Source organism: Haliaeetus albicilla, chromosome 2 (assembly GCF_947461875.1).
Source record: "Haliaeetus albicilla chromosome 2, bHalAlb1.1, whole genome shotgun sequence".
Lineage (NCBI taxonomy): Eukaryota > Metazoa > Chordata > Aves > Accipitriformes > Accipitridae > Haliaeetus > Haliaeetus albicilla.
The window spans coordinates 69503303-69517141 of NC_091484.1; positions in this window are offsets into that span (position 1 = coordinate 69503303).

The following is a 13839-nucleotide window of genomic DNA, read 5'->3' on the forward strand; positions in this document are numbered from 1 at the left end:
CAATAAGTAAGGTAAAATAGAATGGATTAGAGGAGGAATAAGGAGTTGAAAACCAAATTAAAAAGAAAAAGCCTTTGCTATATTTGAAGCAGTAAGTCTACAGGAAAGTTGTTATGCCATTGACTTAAGGTTTAGATGGTGTATATGGACACTGTTGAGAAGCTAAATGAATTTGTTGTAGCTGAGGCTTCAAAAAGAGGTAGTAAAGAATAAAATGCCAGAATAAAATGCCCTCTGTAAAATTTTTTAATAGAAGTTTGGGTTAGTATTTTGATTATAAGCAATAACACTGTCTGATTAGTAAATAAAATGTGTCCCTGACTATTATCTAGCCCGGATACCAACCTACACAACATGGCTTACATTCAGGGGGCTAAATCCTGTTACCTCCAAAATACAATGTTCTCATCTAAACGGCCTATTGGGAATAGTGCCTGGCTTGTACTGCCCCCGAGGGCTGCTTGGCCTTTTTTTTTTTCTTCAGAAACCATGTTAACCATTTAACAAAATTGGTGACCATGTGCCAGTTACTGTGCTTGGGCCTTAGCACTGCTTAGTTTATCAATACAGACATTACTTCTTTATTTATACTACCTGCATACTCCGATTTTTAGAAATATAAGTGAGTCCAGTTATTCTTAAAAAAATTCATCTACAGACAACCCTGAAATCAAAGCAGAATTCCCATAACCGTTGCCCTAGACAAATAATTTTGTTACTACTAATGTAAGCAAACTGTTTGCAAAGCAACTACAAGCCTAGCAAGCAATGAGAGATGGATTTGAATGTGCATTCATGGAAATAGAGTTTACAATTACTAGAATTAAATACATCATGTCTAGTGCCTGTTTGTGTGTGAAGGACATTAATTTGATTGTTTACTATTTAGTTCTCATCATAACATATATTAAAAAATATTGAAAAACATGTTCTGTGTGTTGAAGGCCCATGATTTTCAAGTGTTTAGGAACTTCTACTTCTTAAACAGCTGTTCTAACTTGTCAAGACATGTTTGAGTTAGCAAACACAATAATATCTGAATAATTATTTAAGCATACACATACAACCTGTCTTAATTAACATTAGAAATGTTAAAAATAAATGTATAAAAATAAGTTTTGTAAGTCAGAAACACAACCTTAAGCTTCTTATATCCTATTTTTTCAAAGAACACAGTGCGAAAAATGGAAGCTAAAAAAGTAAGATCTGTAGTAATAGCAACAGCTGTCACATATTAATTTTTGTCTCTCTCAGTTATTAAAAATGGCTAAATAGAATTGATTAAACTTTTTTTTAGAGCTGCCCTGGAAAGGAAGCAGCTCTGACAGATTTCATCCAACAAATTACATATTTTTTAAATTGAGGCTTATAATAAAAATATTTGGCATTATTATATAGTATTCCTCCTGTGGTACTATGAAATAGAGAGAGGATAGTGAAACTGTACTGCTGTTTGTCATATTAGAATCACAGAAGCTGTCTGCACTCCAGAAGACTACTGCTCAGTATGCCTGTGGTTTACAGGAGCATATGTGTGAATCTTTTAATTCAACAATAGAAGACAGATCATACTGATTATTTCTGTTACACAGAGATATTACTGATCATGCCACAGTTTATTTTTGGAAAATAATTCTTATTTTCAGACAGTCTAAATACTGATTGTGCTCGCATTTAGAAAGCACAACAAGTTGTAAGTTAATATCACTGGCGTTCAGAGAAGGGGTAATGGGAAAAAAAGGGATCTGATCCCCAACATCTTGTTCTGAACATATCAGGTAGTACTGTATCCATCTCTCACTTATTAGGACCATGAACGTTGTAGTACTTAGGTACCTAAATAGAGGCATAACAGTATAATTTTAAAAAATCACATACAATTTTTTTTGGCCGTGAACAAATGTCAAATCCTTAAACATGGTACCTAGACACTCAGAAAATTCAGGTTACAATGCCATTTTAAAATACTTTCTATTACCTGCTGAGAACCATTTGTAAATGTTTAGAATTTTGAATGCTCTTTGTAAAATATAGTAAAAGACCCTGCAATGCCAAAATTTGTAAGTGTAACTCTGAGAGTAAAAAAAAAACAAACAAAGAATCATGAATGATTCCTTATGCTTTCATATTTCCATTGCATCTGCACTGTTGGACCTTCTGTTAGGCCACACTCTACATCTCTGAATTCAGAGGGAATTTAGAGCCCCTTAGAAGTCAAGAAAATTTAGCTTGAGTGAGGCCTTTACAGTTGTTCCGTTTCTTCTGTTTACATTGAAACCTAGCAAAATAATCTCATAGTTTTGGAGGTTGTTTTTACAGGCATGCATACAAAAGAGAAATAGGAGCCCACTTTTAATATTTTGCAAAAGTGATTTAGCACGGGAGAACAGGAAACTCCATTCTTTCTTTCTAGCAAACTCAATAAATCACTCTCGTTCTACTAAGTTTCAAAGTTTGCTGAAGTTCTGAGTTGTAAATGAGCTGGGGCCTGCTTCTTACTTTGGGAAGTTTTTGTAAATGCTAAAATGAATGCGAGAAGAAATAAACCTCTCTATGATGTACTAAAAGCCTAATCTGAATTCCAGTGAAACTGTGTAGAGAGGGTCCTCTGCCTTACACAACAGGAAAGAGGTCACAAATCATATACATCACTTACACAGCCCATTCTGTACCAGACAGGAGAGTGATTCTTAAAGGAGAAAACAAGCATATGCCCATGTACTTGGGGACAGTAGTAGTCATTTTCTGTCTGTTACGGAGTGGTGTTGGTGACAGCCAGGGAAGTGAGGACGGGAAGGATGTGAGACCTGCTCAGCTGGAGAGATCAGCAACTGCAGAGTCAACAGAGACACACCAGGGAAAAGAGAGGCCAGGAGAGTAATGGTTTTTTTTCACCAACCTTGTTGTCTTGCTTATTTTTTTTCTCATTTTATCTGTTTTCCTTACCACTCTTCATGTTGCTCCCTTAACTTCACTGACTGTGTGAGTCTTCCATCACAGAGAAGGAGTTACGTGGTCTTCAAGGGAGGAGGGTGGAGGCATAAACCTTCACATCTGAGTGCACATTGCTCAGGAGGGGATCAGCATTATGCTAGTGTGGCCTTGATCGAATCTATAGTTTCAAATATTAGATACATTTGTCTGCAATTGGGTCAGTATTTTATTTTCTAAGTTTTTTTTTCCCCACATATTTTGTAAACTACCAGTTTGAGGGGGGTTAAGCCTTTGCGCAGAACACTCAGCCCTGTATATTTGTGCAAAATGTAAAATAATGCCTGGCAGGCAAACATAGAGTACATACTGCCACAGTAAACTGGTGATTGCTTTCAAACTATTGCTTTCTACTTCACTGCACATAAATACGATTCTCCTAACCCCTTTGCTTGAGTTTGACAGGAAGAAAATCACAAGACTTCCATGCAAGAACAGCTAAAAGCAAACTAAGAAGGAACATCTTAGAGAAAAATAGATAGAGCTTACTGCCATAGCTATGGGCCTTAAAGCATTGGTACTCCTGGTGTGTATGGTCTAAGATATCATTCTCGTGGCCAGCTCCAAAGTATGAATAACTGTAGCCAGGTCTGCATTTGAAAAAAATGTTTGCTATGTCCTGGTGAGGCACTGAAAATAGAAAGCTGACCTGATTATACTGTCTGTGAATGGTTGCATGCTTTTCTATCGTAATGAGTGATTTTGTCATTTTGAGATGTTGTGGGTTAGCCCCATCAGGCAGCTCAGCCCCAGACAGCTGCTCCCTGGCTCACTCCACCTCAGTGGAAAGGAGGAGAGAATCAGATGGGTAAAAGTGAGAAAACTCGTGGGTTAAGATAAAGACAATTTAGTAGGTAAAGCCAAAGCTGCATGCTCAAGCCGAGCAAAGGAATTCATTCACTACTTCCCATGGACAGGTAGGTGTTCAGCCATCTCCAGGACAGCAGGGCTTCACCACTTGTTACGGTGACTTGGGAAGACAAACGCCATCACTCCAAGCGTCCCCTTTCCTCCTCCCCCCAGCTTTTATTGCTGAGCATGACATCGTATGGTCTGGAATACCCCTTTGGTCAATGGGGTCAGCTGTCCCAGCTGTGTCCCCTCCCAACCTGTTGCCCACCCCCAGCCTCCTCGCTGGTGGGGTGGTGTGAGAAGCAGAGAAGGCCTTGATGCTCTGTAAGCACTGCTTAGCAGTAGCTAAAAAATCCCTGTGTTATCAAGACTGTTTGGGTCACAAATCCAAAACATAGCACCCTATGAGCTGCTATGACGAAAATTAACTCCATCCCAGCCAAAACCAGTACATAAGATTATGTTCTTATAATTCATCATACAACTCAAATCCATTGAGAAGGGGGTTCAGTAGCATCCTTGCTAAGGAATATTTGCCATAAGCATTAGACACCAGTGCTCCTCTGATCTCCTTGATAAAGATCAGTGACAACTCCTCCATCTGTGCAGATGCTCAGTCTGGGACTAGTTTGCTAACCAAGGGAAGCAGGTTCTCATGATTTTCTCTGTCCGCAGGCCTTTCGAGTGGATTCTTTAAAATATCTTTTTTGAAAATGTGTTTTAGAAGTTGGTTATATTTGTTGCCACCCAGGGCATAGTCACCATTTTCTTTTTGAGCCACTATTTACCTTGGGAACGCAAAGCTGAGAACAATGTGATTTAATTTTGCTGGTTAGAGATTCAAATACTGAAGAAAATTGCTGCTTATCTAGTTTTAAAACAACTTCAATTAATGGTAATACATTCATTTTGAGGTGGATCTTCTTTTAAATGTCCTTATCTAAAATAATTTTAAAAAGTATTCCAGAAACAAAGCAGGGGGGAAAGAGAAATTCTATTTTGGGAAGACTGGAGTTTTAGTAACAGTATTCATATAAAAACTATAATGTAATGAGAGATTGCAGGAGGTGATGAAGGGGAACTTTAGGAGATGAGAAAGGAGACATACATAATTGCCGTTATGAAAGCTTTGTAAGAAAGAAGGACTTCAGACTTGGTACATATCAGAGGTGGAAACAGCACATAAAGTTTTAAATAGGCTGAGACATTGCTGAATGAGTATTCCATCCACTTTAGTACACATATCAAAATGTAAATGAGAAGGAAATCAAGTCTTGCTACGGATACTCACACCTGTAACATCAGGATGTATGAGTTTGCCACCTATGAACATATCATTGAAAGCTAAAAAGCCTAGGTACACCTTATTTGCATGGGCACCTTAAAAGACTACTACTTTTTCCTACTAAGATTCATTACAATTGTGGTTATAAAAATAAGGTACAAAAATCCATTCACTATGTGGTTTTAAGATTTATTTCTGGTATCTTGTGGTGATAGTTGTACCGTCTTTGTTGGATTCTTCTTCCCCTCTTTGAAAGAACATGAGAAAGTCAAGCAGTATTTGCAGTTTCTTCCGAGGTCTATAGATTGCTTATCCTACAAGGCCACTATCAGTGACAGCCCCATAGTTTGATCTGCAGTGTTGAAAATGTTTTTTCTCTGTTTCTTCCAGACACTGCAAATGTTGTGCTAGATTGATCATTGACAATACGGATGGGAGTAAAAAAATCAAAGTCAGTCTAGAAAAAATAGCAGTGATGGTGAGAATGTGAAAGCACCTAGTGGGTTTTTGTAGAGTTTGAATTGCCCCAGGTCTGGGGATCTGCAAGATAGTTGCTCATCTTGTGTTCCTTCACAGCATTCGTGTCTGTTTGGTTTGCTGGTGCAGCATGTTGCCAGCATTGCACCTCTCAAGATTTCAGAGCCTGTTTAGCAGAGGGTTCATACTTCTGCAGCCTGCTCTGACAAGGTGAAATGCCAAATTTTTGAAAGCCCAATGTTGCAATCTAAGAATTTCTTCGTATTCGATTATTTGGAGAGAGAATGGAGCAAATAGTGAGTGTTTCTTTGACTAATGTATTAGTTAATTACTGTTCTTTAATTATACCCTGTTCCCACATGCCAAACTTATTTGGCATGCTAGTACATTTCAAAGTAACAGCGTTTTTACTTTAAATAGTGATTTGGAAAATTTTAAAAAATAAGAGAAAAGAGAGTACAAAAATGGATAAATGATTCACACACTGTGTTTTCCAGTCTGAGATAAACATCAAATAACAAACTCAGGCCCAAAGGGTATATGTTGGCAATCAATTCTGCTCAGCCAGACATTCATAAATATGATTTATTTAAATTATGTGCTGTTCAATAAACATCTGAATCTTTATTTATACCTCTTGATTTGCCAAAATGTTTTGCTAGAAATCTAAGAGGATGAGGAAATATGATAAGAACTACTTTCACCATCTGTTAAAGGAGAAAACTTGACATATTTTTTGGAAGAAACATGCATATTTTCTTCTGAAAAAATATTGTGAAAGACTGCTTATGGCATGATCAAGGGGCAAAAGGAATGTAAAAAATATTTTAACCTACTCTTTATAGGCAAGTAGCTAAAATAGTTGTTTTAATAATGTAACAGGGTTATAGAGAAGTAACAATGAATTTCAATAATCTTCCACTACCTTTCCTTAGACAAGTGTTGCAGTTGGAAGACAGTCTTCCTGGACTTTCGTTTCTTTACCATAGCATTTTGTTATCAAAAAAGCAGGCTAGTCTGTGCATGAAAGGGATATGTCATTTCAGAACATTATGGGGAAAATAATAATGCAAGTAATTTTGTGTTAAGCAAATTATAAACAAGAAAGAACATGAAATTTTGGCACATATTAGCAGGTAGAACTCCAAGAAACTTGTTGATTCCTATTCACAGTGGTCCCTGTAGATATTCTTGGTTTTTCTTTGGCTTCAGTTGACTTTACTACTGTGACAGCTAGGAGTTAAGTGTTATTTTAACTCTCAAAAGCAATAAAGGGATTAGGCCCACATTGTGCTAAATTCTGCAAGGATATATAGAAAAATGCTTTTCCTCCCTGAAGCTCTTATTCTGTTGTCTTTAGGGTCAGAGACAGAAAAGGCAGGGAGAAGAGATGCAATATGTGTGTAGAAATACTAATTCAGCATGCAACTTTAGTTTTTGATTTTTTTGTATTTTACTGGATTATATGTAAAGTATTATTATAATTTCTTTATTTTGTTCTACAATGGTTTCCTTCACAAACCCTTTTGGGGTACTTCCTTTCCCCTTTTACTTTCCTTTAAAAAACTGAATCCCAACTTTTCTTTTCATCCTTGTTTACTAAGGAAACACATGATCAATTTTATTTTTGTGAGAGAGAGGAAGAGAGAGAAAAAAATCATTGTTACAAGTTTTGTGAAAATACGTAGCAGGACGGATAGAGAGTCTGCAGACCCCTTTATTAGATGATCCAGATCCACATTTCTACAAAAAGCCATGGGAAGCGACTCCACTGTACATAGAACTGCTTGTGTCTATTGATAAACTTCCTCTGTGCTTGCTCTTTGTTTCAGCATGAAAAATCTATTTGTAGTTTTAGTGATCAGTCACACATCTATCTGGAGATGCAGTTACCTGGTCTACAGAAAGAACTGCCGTATCTAAATATGCAATAGGGCAGTTGGGTACTTTTTAAAAAATGTTCTCTATTCTTTAAAATTCACAACACTGTTTTCCTTAACAAACACTGTCCTTCAGCAAGAGATTAATCACAAACGAAGGATGAAGAATAGTATTTGCTAAACATTACAAGTTGAACATCACCAGGTGTGGTAAAATAACTAGCTGGTCACACGCAATTCAAGTAATTGCAACAGGCATATTGTCAGGACTATTAGTGATAGTTGATTATGATTGCCTACAGGCTTATATTACACCTTTCTGTGTCACCTTTGTTCAGTCTCTTGTGTCTGCAAACAGTATGAATCCTATTGTCCTGCAGAGATGAGAATCTGAGAAGTACCCCTTTGTGGGCACTTTGGTGAGCTTGGAGGTAATAATAGCTTCTGAGAAGACACATCTATCACTACTATTTTGTTTGTGTTTGACTATCTGGAATGCAAAAAATACTGAAAGATAGTAAGAGATTTTATGGGGTAATTATAGATGAGATATAATGTCTGACTTGGCTTATTTTAGAGGAATTATAATGAATTTTCCAGTGAAGATATTTCAGTGTTGCACTTCTGAGAAGCTTGTATTAATCATGAACCCTTAGGCACACCCAATATGAAGTTTTGGCATGAAGAAGTATGCTTTCAGCTACACCTGTGCAATTCAGCTAAGTCCAGTATTAAATGCTTTTCTCTTTTCACTCTCACCTAAGTATGTTTATAGAACTGAAAGCACAACTGAAGAGCAATGAAACGGTGTTGATGGAAATAGAGCACAAAGACTTGACATCTTCCTTCTTGGGAAAGTACAATGCCTAGACAACCAAACTGAGCAGCACCTTTGGTGCGGTCAGTGTACAAAATGCTTTCATTTCAAAACAGATCTGATAATGATCAATTTTATTTAGACTCTTAGCCATAGGATTAACAAGATGATACATAGTCAGTGTTCTGCTGGTGGATTAGATGGCCCCTTCTTTCCAAAGTGACTTAAGATAATGGTGCCTTCAGATTTTACTGGCTAAATTTGGGAATCCTATGAATGTTAAATCCCTTCAAAGGGTTACAAAAGGGACATCCAAAAACTAGGAAACCCCAGTCAGTCATCATTTTTTAAAACTTGGGTTCTGAAATAATGAAGAGGTTGCTTGGTTTAAAACCTGCTTTGGTTCCCATTTAAATAAATGATAAATATCTTACTATATTGAGTATATGTGGCAAGGTTTTGATAGCAGGGGGGTACAGCAGTGGCTTCTGTGAGAAGCTGCTGGAAGCTTCCGCTCTGTCCAGCAGAGCCAAGGCCAGCCGGCTCTAAGACAGACCCACTGCTGGCCAAGGCCGAGCCCATCAGCAATGGTGGTAGCGCCTCTGGGATAACAGATGTAAGAAGGGGGGAAAAAAAACCCTGTGCAGCTCCAGCAGTAGTCAGGAGAGAGGTGAGTGAGAACATGTGAGAGCAAGAACCCTGCAGACCCCCAGGTCAGTACAGAAGGAGGGGGAGGAGGCGCTCCAGGTGCCGGAGCAGAGATTCCCCTGCAGCCCATGGGGAAGACCATGGTGAGGCAGGCTGTCCCCCTGCAGCCCATGGATGTCCATGGGGGAGCAGATCTCCACCTGCAGCCCAGGGAGGACCCCACGCCGGAGCAGGTGGGTGCCCGAAGGAGGCTGTGACCCCGTGGGAAGCCCAAGCTGGAGCAGGCTCCTGGCAGGACCTGCGGATCTGTGGAGAGAGGAGCCCACGCTGGAGCAGGTTTTCTGGCAGGACTTGTAACCCCACGGGGGACCCACGCTGGAGCAGTCTGTGCCTGAAGGACTGCAGCCCAGGGAAGGGACCCACGTTGGAGCAGTTCATGAAGAACTGCAGCCCGTGGGAAGGACCCACGCTGGAGAAGTTTGTGGAGGACTGTCTCCTGTGGGAGGGACTCCACACTGGAGCAGGAAGAGTGAGGAGTCCTCCCCCTGAGGAGGAAGGAGCGGCAGAGACAACGTGTGAGGAACTGACCCCAGCCCTCATTCCCCATCCCCCCTGTGCTGCTAGCAGGGAGGAGGTAGAGAATTCGGGAATGAAGTTAAGCCTGGGAAGAAGGGAGGGGTGGGGGGAAGGTGTTTTATGGTTTGGGTTTTATTTCTCATTACCCTACTCTGATTTGATTTGTAATAAATTAATTTTACCCAAGTTGAGTCTGTTTTGCCCATGACAGTAACTGGTGAATGATCTCTCCCTGTCCTTATCTCAAGCCATGAGCTTTTCATTATATTTCTCTCCCCTGTCCATTTGAGGAGGGGAGCGATAGAACGGCTTTGGTGGGCACCTGGCGTCCAGCCAGGGTCAACCCACCACACTTACTGATTGAAATGGGAATGAGAACAGATTCTTGATGTATTTTTCATTTGAGATTCACAAACCGTTTTGCTTGGGCAGCACTCTGAACTATGGTCTACTTGAGTTGTGCTCACAGGAGTTAATTTTTCAAATATAAGAAAATATACAATCCAAAGCTTTCTTTCAAGTCCTAGTCTGCATGTTCCTGGGGATTTTAATGCTGTCTCCTTTTAGTAAGTTACATGTATAAATTTGTAAGCAACTCAACATTAAAAAAAGTCAGGATCTAGATATATCTTTCATGTCTAATATGATACACATCTATGTATATCTAGAAAATGAAGATATACCAGATTTTTTATTTATAATTTAAGTCCCATGAAGCAATTTTTCAGAGGAAACTCATTATTTCTTTGAAGAAAGGCTCAGCTGGCATGGATTTGGTATTGGTTATTAGGATTAAGAATAAAATTGAAATAGTGAATCCTCTTATAATAGGGCCGGATCCTCAGAAGGTATAAATCATAACAGCTCAATGTAAGTAAAGTAAGGTCTGACAATTTACATCAGTTTAGGATTTGACCTTCTCACCAGAAAATTATTTTTCTGAAGATCATACTTCCTATATTTGTCTTACTTTGTGCCTGGCAGAGAATTAATTAACACATAATTGCTCTGGTGAACTCAAGCTAAAACTTCTTTGCTCAAGAACTCTATTCATTTACTGATTAACTTGCTTCATGGCTGAGTTAGTTCTGCAGGGTCATGCTGTACTAATGACCAGAGCACAGGAACATTGTCAAACCAATAAGGACGAGGTAGGCTTGGAAGTATTCCAGATTCTGTTCAATTAATCACTGAAATTTCAGGAGCTTTGGGGACAGAGTTGAAAAGTAAGTTGAAGAGAAAATACGTAAAGAATTAGATTCATATTCCAGACGGAGGGAGTGGGAGGGAGACCTTACTGGATGAGACTCAAAGAAAGATGAATTGAACAAAAATGTGAAGAAATAAAAATTTAAAAAAATGCATAAAACATGTTACTGATTATTTTTCAGAGGACTGTGATTATTTCTTCCTTACTGTAATTTAATTTTGTTCTTTTTCTTCTCTAACACTGCCTGATAGTGCGATTTCTACGTCAATGTGACTACTTGCATATGTACAGACCACGTATGCATAAAGGCTTGTAAGATCTAGCTCAGATCTCTTTTAAAAAGTTTAACTTTCTTTTTCACAGTCCAGATTTTCTGCCACAACACACTACTATATGTAACCTAAAAAAAAGTGTGCTGTGTTTAAGACACAAAACTTGTTCTTGTTAAGCTCAATGAGAATTGCAAATGTTCAGTATCTCTCAGAGAGGTCCCAGAGACAGGCATGGTCTCTGGACAAATGGTTCCAAATCCCATTAACACTACTGAGATAATGGCATGTGCACTGAAAGGAAAATAGGCTGCTCAAAGATTAGAGGAGACCATGTTTTTCTCATAATCAGCAGTTCAGTTAGTGGTTTGTTTTTGGTTTTTTTTTAATAGCACTCAGCTGAAAACTTTGAGAAGGTGCAGTACCATGCCAGCTTCACACAGGTTAAGGCAAAAGCTGAATTTCAGGAAATTAGGCAGAATCTTCCTAATTGTGTCTTAGGTTTTCAGCTAATCTTTTTCAGGTTGCTGAGCACTATTGTATCAAGTGACTTGAACTTGAATTGTAGATACTAAGCACATCACAGATGTCATTTCTTTTAACAACTCTGGCTGGATTTTTTTCCGGGAAAAAATTTGATTTCAGCTTTACCTCATTGAATCAACTCAGATGCAATTAAATTCTACTGAAAGCTAAACTCTATTTTTAGTTTTCATATCGACTAATAGATCAATTAAAAACTGCACCTATGACCTTATTTTGACCTGCCAACTCATGTCAACGTTGCAAACTGTCTGGACTTCAGTGTTACCTTGCATTATTTAACTTGACTTAGTAATTCAGTATGAGAACTCAATTTTTTTCTTGTAAAGATGAGACACCCTACTTCAGTTCCTCACTCTCTAGAATCTTACAACATCTCTAATGTTGTAAGAGAGAAGTGAAACTAAATTCATTAAGTTTGCTTAACTTTCAGAGCATTGGTCAAATGGTGCCATAGAGAAAATCAATAAAGGCAGGTGTTGTTAATAAATTGAATTTCAGCATTTGATGTCTAATACTATAAGGACAATACAATTACCATTGTGCTGTACAAATTGTGAGGGCAATTTTGATAATTTATTTTCATGAGGATCAAAATATTGCAACAGTTTTAGCTTAATTACAATGGCACATGAAGTTTGGTTTGGTTTTTATAAGTAAAGTTTCCAAAAAAAACCCCAAACCAAACCAAAAACTGTTTCCAGGGTTGAAATTTTTCAAGCTTTTTAAAAAAATCATTCAGTGAAGTCTAAACCTTTCATTCCTATAAATCTACTATGCTGCACAGCTGGACTCTGATATTCTGATTATTATAGCAGAATATTTCTGTATAAGTTTCTAAATACTTCTCTGTGAACCAGTGAACATGGTTGAAAACCCTGCCAAATTCTGTGGAACGATATACTAGTAGATCAAGAGGAGATTGGACTATTTTTTCAACCATTTATCTGCTTGAACATCTTTCCCCCCAAAGAATGAGGAAAAGATTCCCTTACCCCTTCCCCTCCCACCTATAGGAGACAGAGTTCTCCATTAAGAACCAGAAATCTTTGGTAGATTTTTCACCTCTACTGAAGCCAGTATCACACCATGCAAACTTTCTGTTTCTAAGTTAGCTGAGATACAGGCAAATGTTATAGATTGTGCAGTGACTGTTGTTAGCCTTTGTAGATTACAGAATTAAGCTTTAGGGAAAGCTTTGGGAGGGTGGCTGTGCTGTGTATCAGACTTAAACCAATTTAGATAATATAAGCCTTGCAACAAACCCTGAGACAGTGGAATGATGTTACAATAATACAACATTAACTAAAAAGAATTCTGAGAACTGTTCTTTAAATTGATACCTATTAATGTGTTGTTATTGCCAATGGGGATGGCATTAATCTAACCAAACATAGGTTTACATTTGAGCTAGTTAATCTAGTCAGTGGAGAAGCAGTTACTTTTGTCAATATGATCTAGGTATAAATTCATCTCGTTCTCCAGGTAGATAGCTAAAATAAATCAGAAGAACATCATCCCAAAACACATTTTAACTCCCAATAAAAAGACACTGGAGTGACTTGTTTAGCTGTAAGTGTCTACACTGTTGATGTCTGAAGTTAGGTGAGATGAATGCCATACAACAAGGCTGAATACAATTTTCTTATTTAGAGGTATTCTCTATTGAAAGTTTAGGACTTTGTATGTGACAATATATTCCTTATTTTGCAGTCGAATGACATCAGGAGACCAATACACTTTCTAAATGTCCAGAGGAGGGGGAAGAGACAAATCCTAAACCCTGCTATAGCAGATATTAATTTTATGAAGAGTTACACAACTCAGTCACACATCAGGGAAAGGTGGATGTTGTCAGTAAAAATAGACAAGACTTTACAAGTTAATTATATCAATAAAGTGTGCTGGAAATTTTAAAGCATGGATGTGGGCTTGTTCTTTTCTTTAATTTTTGAACTGTATATCAAACTCAAGCACAGAAGAAAACTGCAAAGAAAAATGCACTTATTATTCATCCAAGTAAACATCAGTAACATGAAAAAGTTTATCATGGATATTGAAATTTATATTACTAGAGATATGTAGATGCAGAGATAAGTAGCAGTCTCTTGTTTCTTCTTTAAATTTATATTTTCTGCAGTTTTAGGTCTGAAAATAAAGATGTCTTAAATCATTAAAATACAGGGGGAAACAATTTTCTATTTGGAAAATAGAAAGGGAGCAAGGTCTCTGCATTAAGTTACCCAGACTGGCCTTCCAAATGGGACTGTGAACAAGTGATAGATAGTCAG